This window comes from Marmota flaviventris, chromosome 13, assembly GCF_047511675.1.
Source record: "Marmota flaviventris isolate mMarFla1 chromosome 13, mMarFla1.hap1, whole genome shotgun sequence".
Classification (NCBI taxonomy): domain Eukaryota; kingdom Metazoa; phylum Chordata; class Mammalia; order Rodentia; family Sciuridae; genus Marmota; species Marmota flaviventris.
In genome coordinates this window covers 97,932,061-97,942,871 of record NC_092510.1, presented here as the reverse complement: position 1 = coordinate 97,942,871, position 10,811 = coordinate 97,932,061, and the positions used below count along the sequence as shown (strand labels likewise).

Below are 10,811 nucleotides of genomic sequence, written 5' to 3'. Positions count from 1 at the left end.
TTCATTCTTTTTTATTAATAAATAATATTCTATCGTATTACTGTGCCATTCCATACCATATCCATTTCCTAGTTGTTGGACCATTAGAGTTGTTCCCACTTCTTGACTATTTTAAATAATAGTGCTATGAATATCTGTGTACGAAAGATCTTGTATGGACATATCTCCATTCCATTTTTCTTGGATATATAAACTTAATTTTTTAAAGAAATGTTTTTGTAGTTGTAAATGGATAGAATGCCTTTATTTTGTTTATTTTTATTGGTGCTGAGGATGGAACCCAGTGCCTCACGCATGTGAGGCAAGCGCTGTGCGGCTGAGCTACAGCCCAGCCCCAGTCCTATAAGCTTACTTTTTGAGAAACTGCTAAACTCTTTTCCAAAGCATTAGCTTGCTTTTTTTTTTTCCGGTGGGGGGCAGTGGTGGTACTGGGGAACCCTTTTTATTTTTAGACAAGGTCTCGCTACTGAGATTGGTCTGGAACTTGAGATCCTCCTGCCTCAGCCTCCCCGTTTGCTGTGACCCACCAGCTGCATCATTTAAAGTTCCCGCATGCAGTGCATGAGGATTCCGGTCTCTCCTATCTTCACCAACACGCGTTTTATCTGTCTCTGACCATGTCCACCCTAGGGGGTAAGAAATTGTATCTCATAATAGTTTTGACATGGACTGGGGATGTGGCTCAAGCGGTAACGCGCTCGCCTGGCATGCGTGCAGCCCGGGTTCGATCCTCAGCACCACATACAAAAGAACATGTTGTATCTGCCGAAAACTAAAAGTAATTAAATAAACATTTAAAAAATTCTCTCTCTCTCTCTAAAAAAAAAAAAAAAATAGTTTTGACGTACATTTCCCAAATGACTAATGATGTTGAGCATGTTTTCATGACTTATGGCCATTTGTATATCTTCCTTGGAGAAAGTCTATTCAGATTCTTTGCCCAAGTAACCAAAAGGATGTCACTGAAAATTCTTTATATGTTCTGGATATTCTTTGAATACTCTGGGTGACAAGAGGCTGGAAAAGGTGGTAGAGACAGATCATGAAAGTCCTTGTCATCTCGATTTACGTTTTAGAAAAAGCACTCTGGGACTATGGGGCTTCTGAGAGGAAGCTGTGCAGAAATCCAGGAAAGCAATGATGGTGGGCAGTAGCAGGGTGGAGGGAGGAGAGAATCTTAGGACTTGGCGACCAGCATGGGGGCTGGAGGAAATGCGGGGACCAACGCCGACGCCCCATTTCCACCTGAAAGCTCGGTGGCCCGCGGCCCATCCACTAACCCGAGGTGCGGTGTCAGCTACCTCTGGAGAGTCGCGTGGAGGTGGGGGGGGGGGGGCGCTGAGTCAGTGCTGACGGTGAAAGGTGGAGTCAGTCCTGCCCTAAACAAGACAGGGACCCAGTCCTGCCTGGGCCTTGGGCTCACGCAAGCCGGCCCCTCGCAGGCCAGGGCGAGCCCCGGAGCACGCGAACTCCGGGCCGCAGTGTCCACGCACCGCTCCCTCCTCCACTGCGAGCCAGGGTCGCGTCCCGGGAGGAGCCGCCGCCAAGCCCCGGAACCTTCCGCTGCCGCCGCCCGCGTTCGCCGCGGGACTCGTCGGGGGAACCCCTTCACTGTTGCTAAGGGGCGGCCCCGGAAGTGACGCGCTCGGGGTTTGTTGACAGCGGAGGCGGCGGCGGCTGGCCGCTCTGAGTCGTAGAAGCCGGATCGGGGGAGGGGCTGGGCCCGGGAGGCAGCACCTGGCGGCCCTCAGCCCTGCCCGCAGCCAGGGCAAGGTAACGGCCACGGGGTCCCTGTCGTGACCCGCTCTGGCCCCGGTCTCGAGCCCTCAGCATCACAGGCTCCGCCCCGCCGACCCCCGGGCGCCCCGGACCCCGGCCCTAGACGGACGAGATCCCCAACCTCCTGAAGCGCTCTGGCCCCGGATTCTCCCGGGCCCCATCCTCCGCTCCTCCTCGCCTACGAAGCATCCTGACTGCTTCCCAGCGCTGAGGGCAGCCCCATCCCAGGGTAGGTCCTGGACCCCAGGCCAAGGGATGTACCTGCGTCCTCATCCTTCCCCTCCTGCCTCCGGGGCCTGTCCATTGCCGCCGCAACCCCTTGCAGAGGTCTATCTTGGCCCTTGGTGGGAGGGCTCCCTTCTCCACCCTCGCCGCCTGGTCCGAAAAATGTACCTTTAAAACTGAGCTCCCTTCCTCCAGAAAGAAAATGACGCTCTGTCGGACGCCCCTGCAAGATGGGGGAATCGGGCTGAGAAGGCCAGCCTCTGCCCCTCCTACCTGTTGGATGAGCTTTCGTTTTCCCCAGAGCAGTGCTTAAATGCTCAGGGACGGCTTGGATTCTGGATCAGCTCCCCAAAGGGATGACAAGGGACATCCAACAGGGTGGGAAAGGGATGGATGGGATTCAACCTGAAGGCCAGGAAATCCCGGTAGTGAGTTGAAAGTGAAATTGACCATGCTGGCCACTATCATTCTATAGGTGGAACTTGATTTGGCTGCTCTTTGACCGCTAGAATCCAAGATTTCCCGACTCTGCCTGTGCCTTTGAGTTAATTAGGTTTTTAAGGGGGAAGAGGATGCCTGACACCTGGGGAAAGGCCTTCTGTATGATCTTTCCCACAGAATGTTTCTCTTTAGGATTCAAACTGGTTAAAGTGACCATGAGAGATAGATTTGAAAAGGATAACAGGAGCTATGCTTAGACCAGGAGTCAGTTGTCAAGGGTGAGGGGCCTCTATTTTTGTTCATTTAACAAATAACAAATGTACAAAATGTAGGTGGTGATAGGTGTCATGGAGAAAAATAAAGGAGGAGGACCATGGGAACCAGAGGCTGGGGTCACCTCTTTATAAAAGGTGGTCAGGGAAGGTCACTAATAAGGTGATATTTGAGCAGAGATGAGTAAGAGAGTAAGCCATACACTCTGGTGCAGAACATTCAGCAGCAGGTGCAAAGGTCCTGAGGTCATGTGCTTAGTAAGTTTAAGAAACAGCAAGAGAACAGAGAGCTGGAGAAGGGTGAAGGAGAGAGTGGTTGGCAAGGAAGTCACAGAAAAGTTGGAACCAGATAATGGAGGGCACATGCCAGAGCTGTCTCTGTGGTGCAGGGTCACAGGGTGTCTCATGGGTTCCCTTTCAGAACCGTGCTATAGAAGTGCTGCTGGTGGTTGGAAAAAATACGGATTTGTTTCAGATGACAAATGACCACTGTGCTCTGGCCTTGTGCTGTAAGTGCCCTTGTCCCATCTTTGTAACAACCATTGATGAAGCACATACCAAAAAACACCCATAGAGCACCATTGTCAAGTCAATTTATGCTGTTGGTTGTGAGCATGTGGGCCACCTTCCTCTGCCTCAGTCTTCTCATCTGTAAAATAGGGCAGTTGAGTTAAATGAGAGCATTGCTGAAGTATTTGGCACATAGCGGTCCTTAATATGTAGCGGTTGATGTTGATGTGGATGACATGACAATGAGGAATTGTCTGTGCTTGTGTCTGTTGCAGAGCCTTTCTTTTTAGCACCAGCTGGTAGTGTCCACCAGCTCTGTATGCTCCCCAGAACTAGTAGGATTTGGGGGCATATTGAGGAGGCACAGTAGAAACTTCCTGACACCCCTTAGTGGTGACAGTGGTTGTGTGTCCTACAGGGATGCTGGTAGGTGGGTCCTGGCTTTTTGGTATTGGTGAGTAGCAATGGAAGGTGATGGGGACTTTTGAAATAGAAGCAAAATTATGTTGTCAAAAGTGAATGCCACTTGGAGGCAGATTGTGAAGGGCATTGTGCCTAGATATGCCATTGGAGTATAGGTGGCCAGTCTACAGGTAGAGGCCTGGCAGAGGCAGAGGCAGAGGCAGAGGCTTCGCAACCTTTCAGAACCACTCTGGCTCTCCCTCCTCCCTGCCAAGCCTAGCTGCAGCATCAGGTCTGAGCCTTGGGCTGAGCATGGCAACTGTAGCTCAGTGGTGGAGTACTTGCCTAGCATGTGTGAGGCCCTGGTTTTCATCCCTAGCACCATGAAAGGAAGATAGGAAGAAACTGAAATGGAGAGGTCAGAGCGCTTAGAAGCTGGGAGCCCACATGTTAGAGCAGGCTGTTGTGACTGGAGCTCCAGACTAGGGACCCGAGGATCTGGGTGTATACCATAGCTCTGCTGCCAGCTTCCCATGTACACTTGAACAAGTCCCATCCCCTCTCTGGGCTTCAGTTTTCTATCTGTACACGGAGAATAATGCCCTCCTATTCTGGCTGACTCTGAAGGTTACTGGGAGGATGAAGTGAGACAAAGGTCAGAAAAGAATTAGGTGCCCTCCAAAGCTCCCTGCAAAAGTGAAGAGAGTTCTTTCTTTCTTTCTTTTCTTTTCTTTTTTTTTTTTGATGTGTGTGTGTGTGTTTGTGTGCGTGTGCATGCACGTGCGTGTGGTACTGGAGATTGAACCCAGGGCCTCACACAAGCTAGGAAAGTACTCTACCACTGAGATATATCCCTAGCCCTTTTTAAAATTTTATTTTGAGACAGGGTCTCAGTAAGTTGCTCAGGCTGGCCTTGAGCTTTCAATCCTCCTAAAGTAGAACAGTTCTTGCATTAGTATCATGAGGATTCTGCAGACATGTCCTGGGAGCCCCTTGGGCAGAGGGATGCTCTTAGCCCTCAGGTTTTTTGCTTGGCTTTAGCACCACTGCTGTTCTCAACTCCTGAAATGTGAATTCAGAGACCCCTGTTGAGTCATCTATTTTGGGACCAATGTCATCATATCTGGTTCAATCAATGAGGCTGGTTTTTCAGTTTCGGAGGTGAGCAGAAGGGTCTCTCTAAGAGTGTGCTCAGGAACCTCACTCATTATAATTATTCATTACCATCTTCCTGCCAGTATTTCATGACATCTCCTCAGCAACCCCATGAGGCAGGTGCAGTTCACAACACACCTTAACAGGTAAGGACTATGATCAATATTGAGTGTGGAACACACTGGCTGGGGGACTTCACAGAGCTCAGGCTCCTTCACCTGCAAGTAGCTGGTCACCCACCCCATGCATAATGGAGACCTCATGGATCCTGTAGGGGCCCTGCCCTCAGAAAACTTCCAGTCCTGTACCAAAAATATGATACATGCCCTTGGACTCCTTGCCAGGACGACAGGATCATCTGTGCTCAGTGCTCAAATGCAGAGTTGTGAGGATGCGATAGAGGCTCATACACAGAAGGAAAGCCAAGGCCAGGAGAAACGGTCTGTGCCTGTAGCATGTAATAATGAGCTTGGCTTGCTGGGGACCTTGTGCAAGTTAACGCACATCTTTGAGCCATAGTATCTTCATCTGGGAAACAAAACAAAAACATGCCCCTTAGTGACTATCTATGGCATTGGTGATAACGTCCCTAGAAAGCTTGAAGCATTGAGCCTGTACTGTGAACATCGTGCTCGTATCTGTAGGCCCACACGCACGGCCCACATGCGTGGTCTGTCGCAGTCTATGTGGCCACTCAGCCTCAGCTGCTGCACCTATCAATCGTAAATTATAACAACAACTCCTGCCTCTAGTGGGGTTGAGAAAATGAAGACAGGTAACTCATATCAATGGCGAGCAGAGTCCTTGGCGTGTACTTTGTACTCCATGTGAGTGTGATCATTAATTAGTTTGATTGCTAGAAGAGAGTCCAGGCAGTCTGATTCCTAGCCTAGCCTAGCACCCCAAAGGCCTGCCTCTCTCTTTTTCACAGTATTTGTTAATTGCTTAGTTATCAAAAGAGGAGGTACCAGTCAGTAGCCACCTAGTGGGGATACGCATTCCTCCCTCCTTCCATTTCTGCATCTTCCTACAGTAACCTGCCCTGCGAATTTAGTCCCTGGAGACCTTTCAGGCCAGGTGATCTCTGATCCTCACTGTACCCCTGCCCCTGGAGATCCCTAGCATTTGTCCTGACTCCCTTCCAAGCAGCCTCCCACGCCCAATCTCTGGCCCATGAGTTACTCCCTCCTGGCAAGCCTCCAGCCTCTGTAAATAGGGCATTTGTCTGGGTCCCCCCACCAGCTCACGGGTTAATATTTCACAGGGTGGGCGCTGCTCCAAGAATCAGAGTTTCTGGCTCCCTCAGCTTCTCTGTCCCCTGAGAATCAGGATGCTGGTGGGGTCCCTTGCTCCCTCCTCCGGTCCTCAGTTGTCTTTCCCCTCTCTTGGTTAGATGGGTGGACCAAAGATCCAGTGGTTGGTGAGAAGCTGGAGTCTGGCATAGGTTTGTATCCCACCCTGTTCAGGATCTCAGGCCAGCTCTGGATTAGTGTGTGCGCCTGGCAAACTTATCAGCAAATGGCTAGCGGTCCCAGCCTAGTAGATCTCTAGTGAGGAGATTCCCACACAGCAACCTGTGCTCTGCTAGATGCCAGGCGCAAGCGGCAGGGAGGGTGCAGAGGATGTGCAGGGAGGAGACAGTCCCCATCTCTGGAGCTGGGCTGGGGGAAGGGTCATAGACAAATTGTTATGCAAATGATGAATTCACTCCAAGTACAGGGCACTGGGACCTGTTGTTTTGTTGGTTAAATAAGAGACTATACAAAGTAAAGCCTATAAAGAGCTTAGTACCAGTCTGGAGCGCCCAACATGGAGGCAAGGTGGCAGCTGCTATTGCCGCTGCTGGCACTGTCACTGTTATTTTTCTCTTCTCTCCCACTGTCCCTTTCCCCCAGAATTTTTTAAGCTTGTGATGGATCCAGTTTTAGAAAACCTGCAAGAAAAAGGGACTGACAAAAGCATAGAATTCCACCTGGCCAGTGTCTGCCATGAGAATGAGGATCCCTAAGGCCCCAGGAGATGGAGTAGGTGGAGATGGCTGCCTCTAGCAGGTGCCAGGCCTGCAGCTAGCTGGGGCACAAGTGGCAGGGTGTTCAAGCCCTCAGGCCTGCCGGCCTCTGTGCCAAGATGAGAAAGGCTTCTTCCTCTTCCAGCCTACCCTGGCCCCTGGCAGCTGGGTTAGCTCTGCCAAAGGGAGGTTAGCAGATGGCGCCTTCGGCCAGGGTTGTCCTTGGGGGGCTTTTGGTGGCCTGGGCAATAGACATGGTGGTGTTTCCTCCACATGGGGGCAGGGCACCTGAGATCAGACCTTCAGGAAAGAAGAGCCCCGGCAGCTCTTCCCACTCAGGCGCGAGGCTCCACCTGCAGCCACTGAGCGGCCAGCAGGGTCCTGGGCGCAGTGGACCGTTTCCCAACTTCATGGGACTCAGACTTTGAGGCTTTCATCGCTGCTGCCATGAACACTTGTTGAGACTGTCCTGGGTATCAGGCCCCGCATTGGGTGTCCAGTGCCACCCTTGTTCATTTAGCCAGCAGTCCTGGGCCAGAGCCCATAGCATCAATCCTGCAATCCCCGCTTCTAGCCTGTGCTCATCTGTTCCTTCTTCTTAGAACATCTTTCTCTTTTCTCACTACCAGAATTAACTAGGACTCATCTTTTGAGCTGAATTGTGACTTCCAAAGGAGCCTGCCATGATTCTCCAGCCTAGAGCATGGCCCCTAGTTAGTCCCGCAGGGCCCCTAGTTAGTTCCGCAGAGCCTCAGAACACTGGCCTTCAGAACACTGGCCTACTTGTGTGAGGTGCATTCATGTACTTCCTAGGTGGATGTCTAGCCCCCCAGAGCTAGAACGTTCCATGAGGGTAAGGATATGGCCTGGTTTGCTTACTATTGGATCCATAGCACTCAGGAGAGAGTTGTTGGGTGCACAGGCCCAGGGACATGATGCCAAACAGGCTGCCAACTTCCTACCCTCATGAGCTGCTGTCTGCCAAGGAAACTAAATGATTAGACTCATCTAGCTTTGGGGCAGGGCCCACGGAGGATGCGCAGCAGGAGCAGCCTGCCAGGTCAGGGATGGCTTTGCAAAGTAAGTACCCTTGGCACTGGGTCATAGGATCAGCTAAATAAGAAGTGAGTTTGGAGGTAGGATGGGCTGGCGTGGTCAGGAGATGCTTTCTGAAGGGAGGACATGAATGTGTATGTAGATGGAGGGTAGAGAAACAGTATTTAGAGTAGAAAGTGGCATAATGAGTTAAATTTGGATGGATTCTGTTGAAAGAGAATAGACTGAGCAAAGGTCTGAAGGTGACCTGGGCCTAGGGTGTCTTACCAGTCCAGTGAAGGAGGCCAGATTGGTCAGAATAGGGGGTCAGAGGAGACTGAGCAAGGCAGAGACCTGGTTCTAATTCCAGAGGCCTTAAGTGACTGCTGGAAGAGTTGGACCTGCTGGTTCCCAGCAGGGTGGGGCCTCCTGGTTCCAGGCTCCCAGTGGAGAGCTGCTGGGTCCTGAAGATCCAGAAACCAATGAAGGCAGAGGATGGACATGCCTGGGATCCAGGCTGCCCACTTCTGGTGCCTTCCCTAAGGGTGTCACATTGCCAATGGGGCAGCTGACACAACAATGGGCCTTGTGGGAGGCCCAGGCCTGGCAGCCCCAGGCTGGAGCTGGGCTGGGACAGACCCTGTTCTGTGTGGAGGCCAGGCAGATGGCGTAGGAGACGGCAAAGATAATAATGATAAGGATGATTTTCTTTTATCGAGTAATTACTACCTGCAGCCACCATGCAAGGTCCTGTCTGTATTATTCCACGTAATCTTCATGCGGTACTATGGGTAGGGGACTATGACCCTATTTTATAGAAAAAGACCCTGAAGCACAGAGAGGGGAAGACCCTTGCTCAGGTCCACCTGCTCTTATGTGACAAGGCTGAGACTTGGAGCTAGGTCCACCCAACTTCACTTGTCCAGCTTGGTCACTGGTGAGTGGTGGTGCTGCGCTTGAGCTCAGAACTGCTGGCTGCGGAGCCCACAATGTATTGCAGCCTCCGTTTGTACACTGGCCTCTGTCTCCCAGCTTGTTTCCCCATCTGTGACAGGGGTTGTAACCAGCATATGTTGTGTTCTGTTTGCATCAAGCTGGTACTACACATGTCCCCAGCATTGTCTCATTTGCTCTACAGCCCTGAGGAAACAGGTGTTAAATAAGTCACTAGTAAATTTTGGAGTTAAAGCGTTGATCTGTCTGACCACAGAACCTGCAGTTTTTTAAAAACTTTTTTGGGGGTAATGAAGATCAAACCCAGGTCCTCATTCACTGTACCCCTAACACCCTAAAAACTTGTTTAAAATAGTCATCTCTCAGTGTTCATCAGAGACTGCTTCCAGGACCCCTCTTGGATACCAAGATGCCCACGTCCCTTACATAAAATGGTATAACATTAGTGGAAAGCCTATACACATCCTCACATGTACTCTAAAACATCTCTAGATTACTTATGATACATACTATAATGCACTTGCTGAGTAAGTAGTTACACTGTCTTACATGGGGAATAATGACATGAATAAAGTCTGTATAAGTTCCATGCAGTACAGACAATTAAAAATATATATATTTTTGATTCACGTTTGATTGAATCTGTAGAACCTCTGGATACAGACAGCCCACTGTGTAACATGCATAATAAAAGGCACACAAAATGTGAGTGCAGAGTTTGATGGATTTCCATAAGCGAACACACTTGTCCCAGAAGCCACTCTGTCACCTAATTCCTGCTTGCCTGTAAAGGTAGATACCACCCTGACTTCTAATACTGTAGACTAGTTTTGCTTGTTTATTTCCTCCTCTTTGATACAGACTTAATAGGAAAATGTTGGTTAGGGTTTAACTCCTGACTGTCCTAGGTTCTAGAAATTTTCTTTCTTTTTTTAAAAATTTTTTTTAAATTGTTGGTGGACAATACCTTTGTTTTATTTATTTATTTATTTTTATGTGGTGCTAAGGATCGAACCCAGTGCCTCACCCATGCTAGGCAAGAGCTCTACCACTGAGCCACAGCCCCGGCCCCTAGAAATTTTTTCTTTCTTTCTTTCTTTTTTGCGGGGGGAGGGATCTCTTACTATGTTGCCCAGGTTGGCCTTGAACTCCTGGGCTCAAGCAATCCTCCCACCTCTGCCTCCTGAATGGCTGGGACTACAGGCATGTACCGACATGCCTGGCTAGAAATTGTTCTTGTTCAACCAATTTAAATGTGACTGTTCAGTCTCTAGTGGTGATCAGTACATTATTAGCTAGATTATCACTTGACCAACTCCTCCATTTTTTTTTCCTTTTTTTTTTTTTTGTACTGGGGATTGAAACCAGAGGCACTTTACCAGTGATCTACATCCTCAGCCCTTTTTATTTTTTATTTCGAGACAGGGCCTCACTAAGTTGCTGAGACTGGCCTCAAACTTGTAATCCTCCTGCTTGAGCCTTGTGAGTTGCTGAGTTTACAGGTGTGCACCAGGCCTCCTGCCCTTCTAAGCGTATGCCTTTTTGGTGTCCAGACCATTTTCTTACCTTTATATTGAATTATACATTTGAAAAAGTGCACACAGAATGATATATAGCTTCAGGAATATTCAAAGTGAATATGTCTGTATCCGGCACTCAAATAAAAGGCTACAAGCTCATCAGCACCATAGAAACCCTCTTCCAGAGTATTGCAAGTTCAAGGCCATCCTCACAATTTAGTAAGGCCCTGTCTCAAAATAAAAAATAAGGGGCTGGGGATGTGACTCAGTGTGACGCTCTCCTGGGTTCAGTTCCCAGTACCAAAAACAAAACAAAGCAAAAAAGAAAAGGAAAAGAAACCTGCTTCCAGTCACTCTTCCCATCTAAGGAACCACAGATTAGATTGCGGTTTTGAATTTAAAGGAGTGATACCTAAATGGATTGATATAATGTATACTTTTGTGTCCAGCTGCTTTACTTGTGAGGTCCATCCAAGCTATTAATTAGATTGTGATTCTCATGGCAGTGCA

General features: G+C 49.4%; 1 protein-coding gene across 7 annotated transcripts in view; it reads left to right on the top strand.

The window, feature by feature from the left end:
• The first annotated feature begins 1,652 nt into the window (after positions 1 to 1,652).
• The window catches only part of Zer1 (zyg-11 related cell cycle regulator), a 28,736-nt gene continuing 19,577 nt past the window's right edge, over positions 1,653 to 10,811 (top strand). For all 7 annotated transcript variants that reach the window (XM_034636081.2, XM_027943264.2, XM_027943271.2 and 4 more), the window contains exon 1: positions 1,653 to 2,008. The gene's annotated coding sequence lies outside the window, so the exon portion shown is untranslated. The remainder of the gene's footprint in view (positions 2,009 to 10,811) is intronic.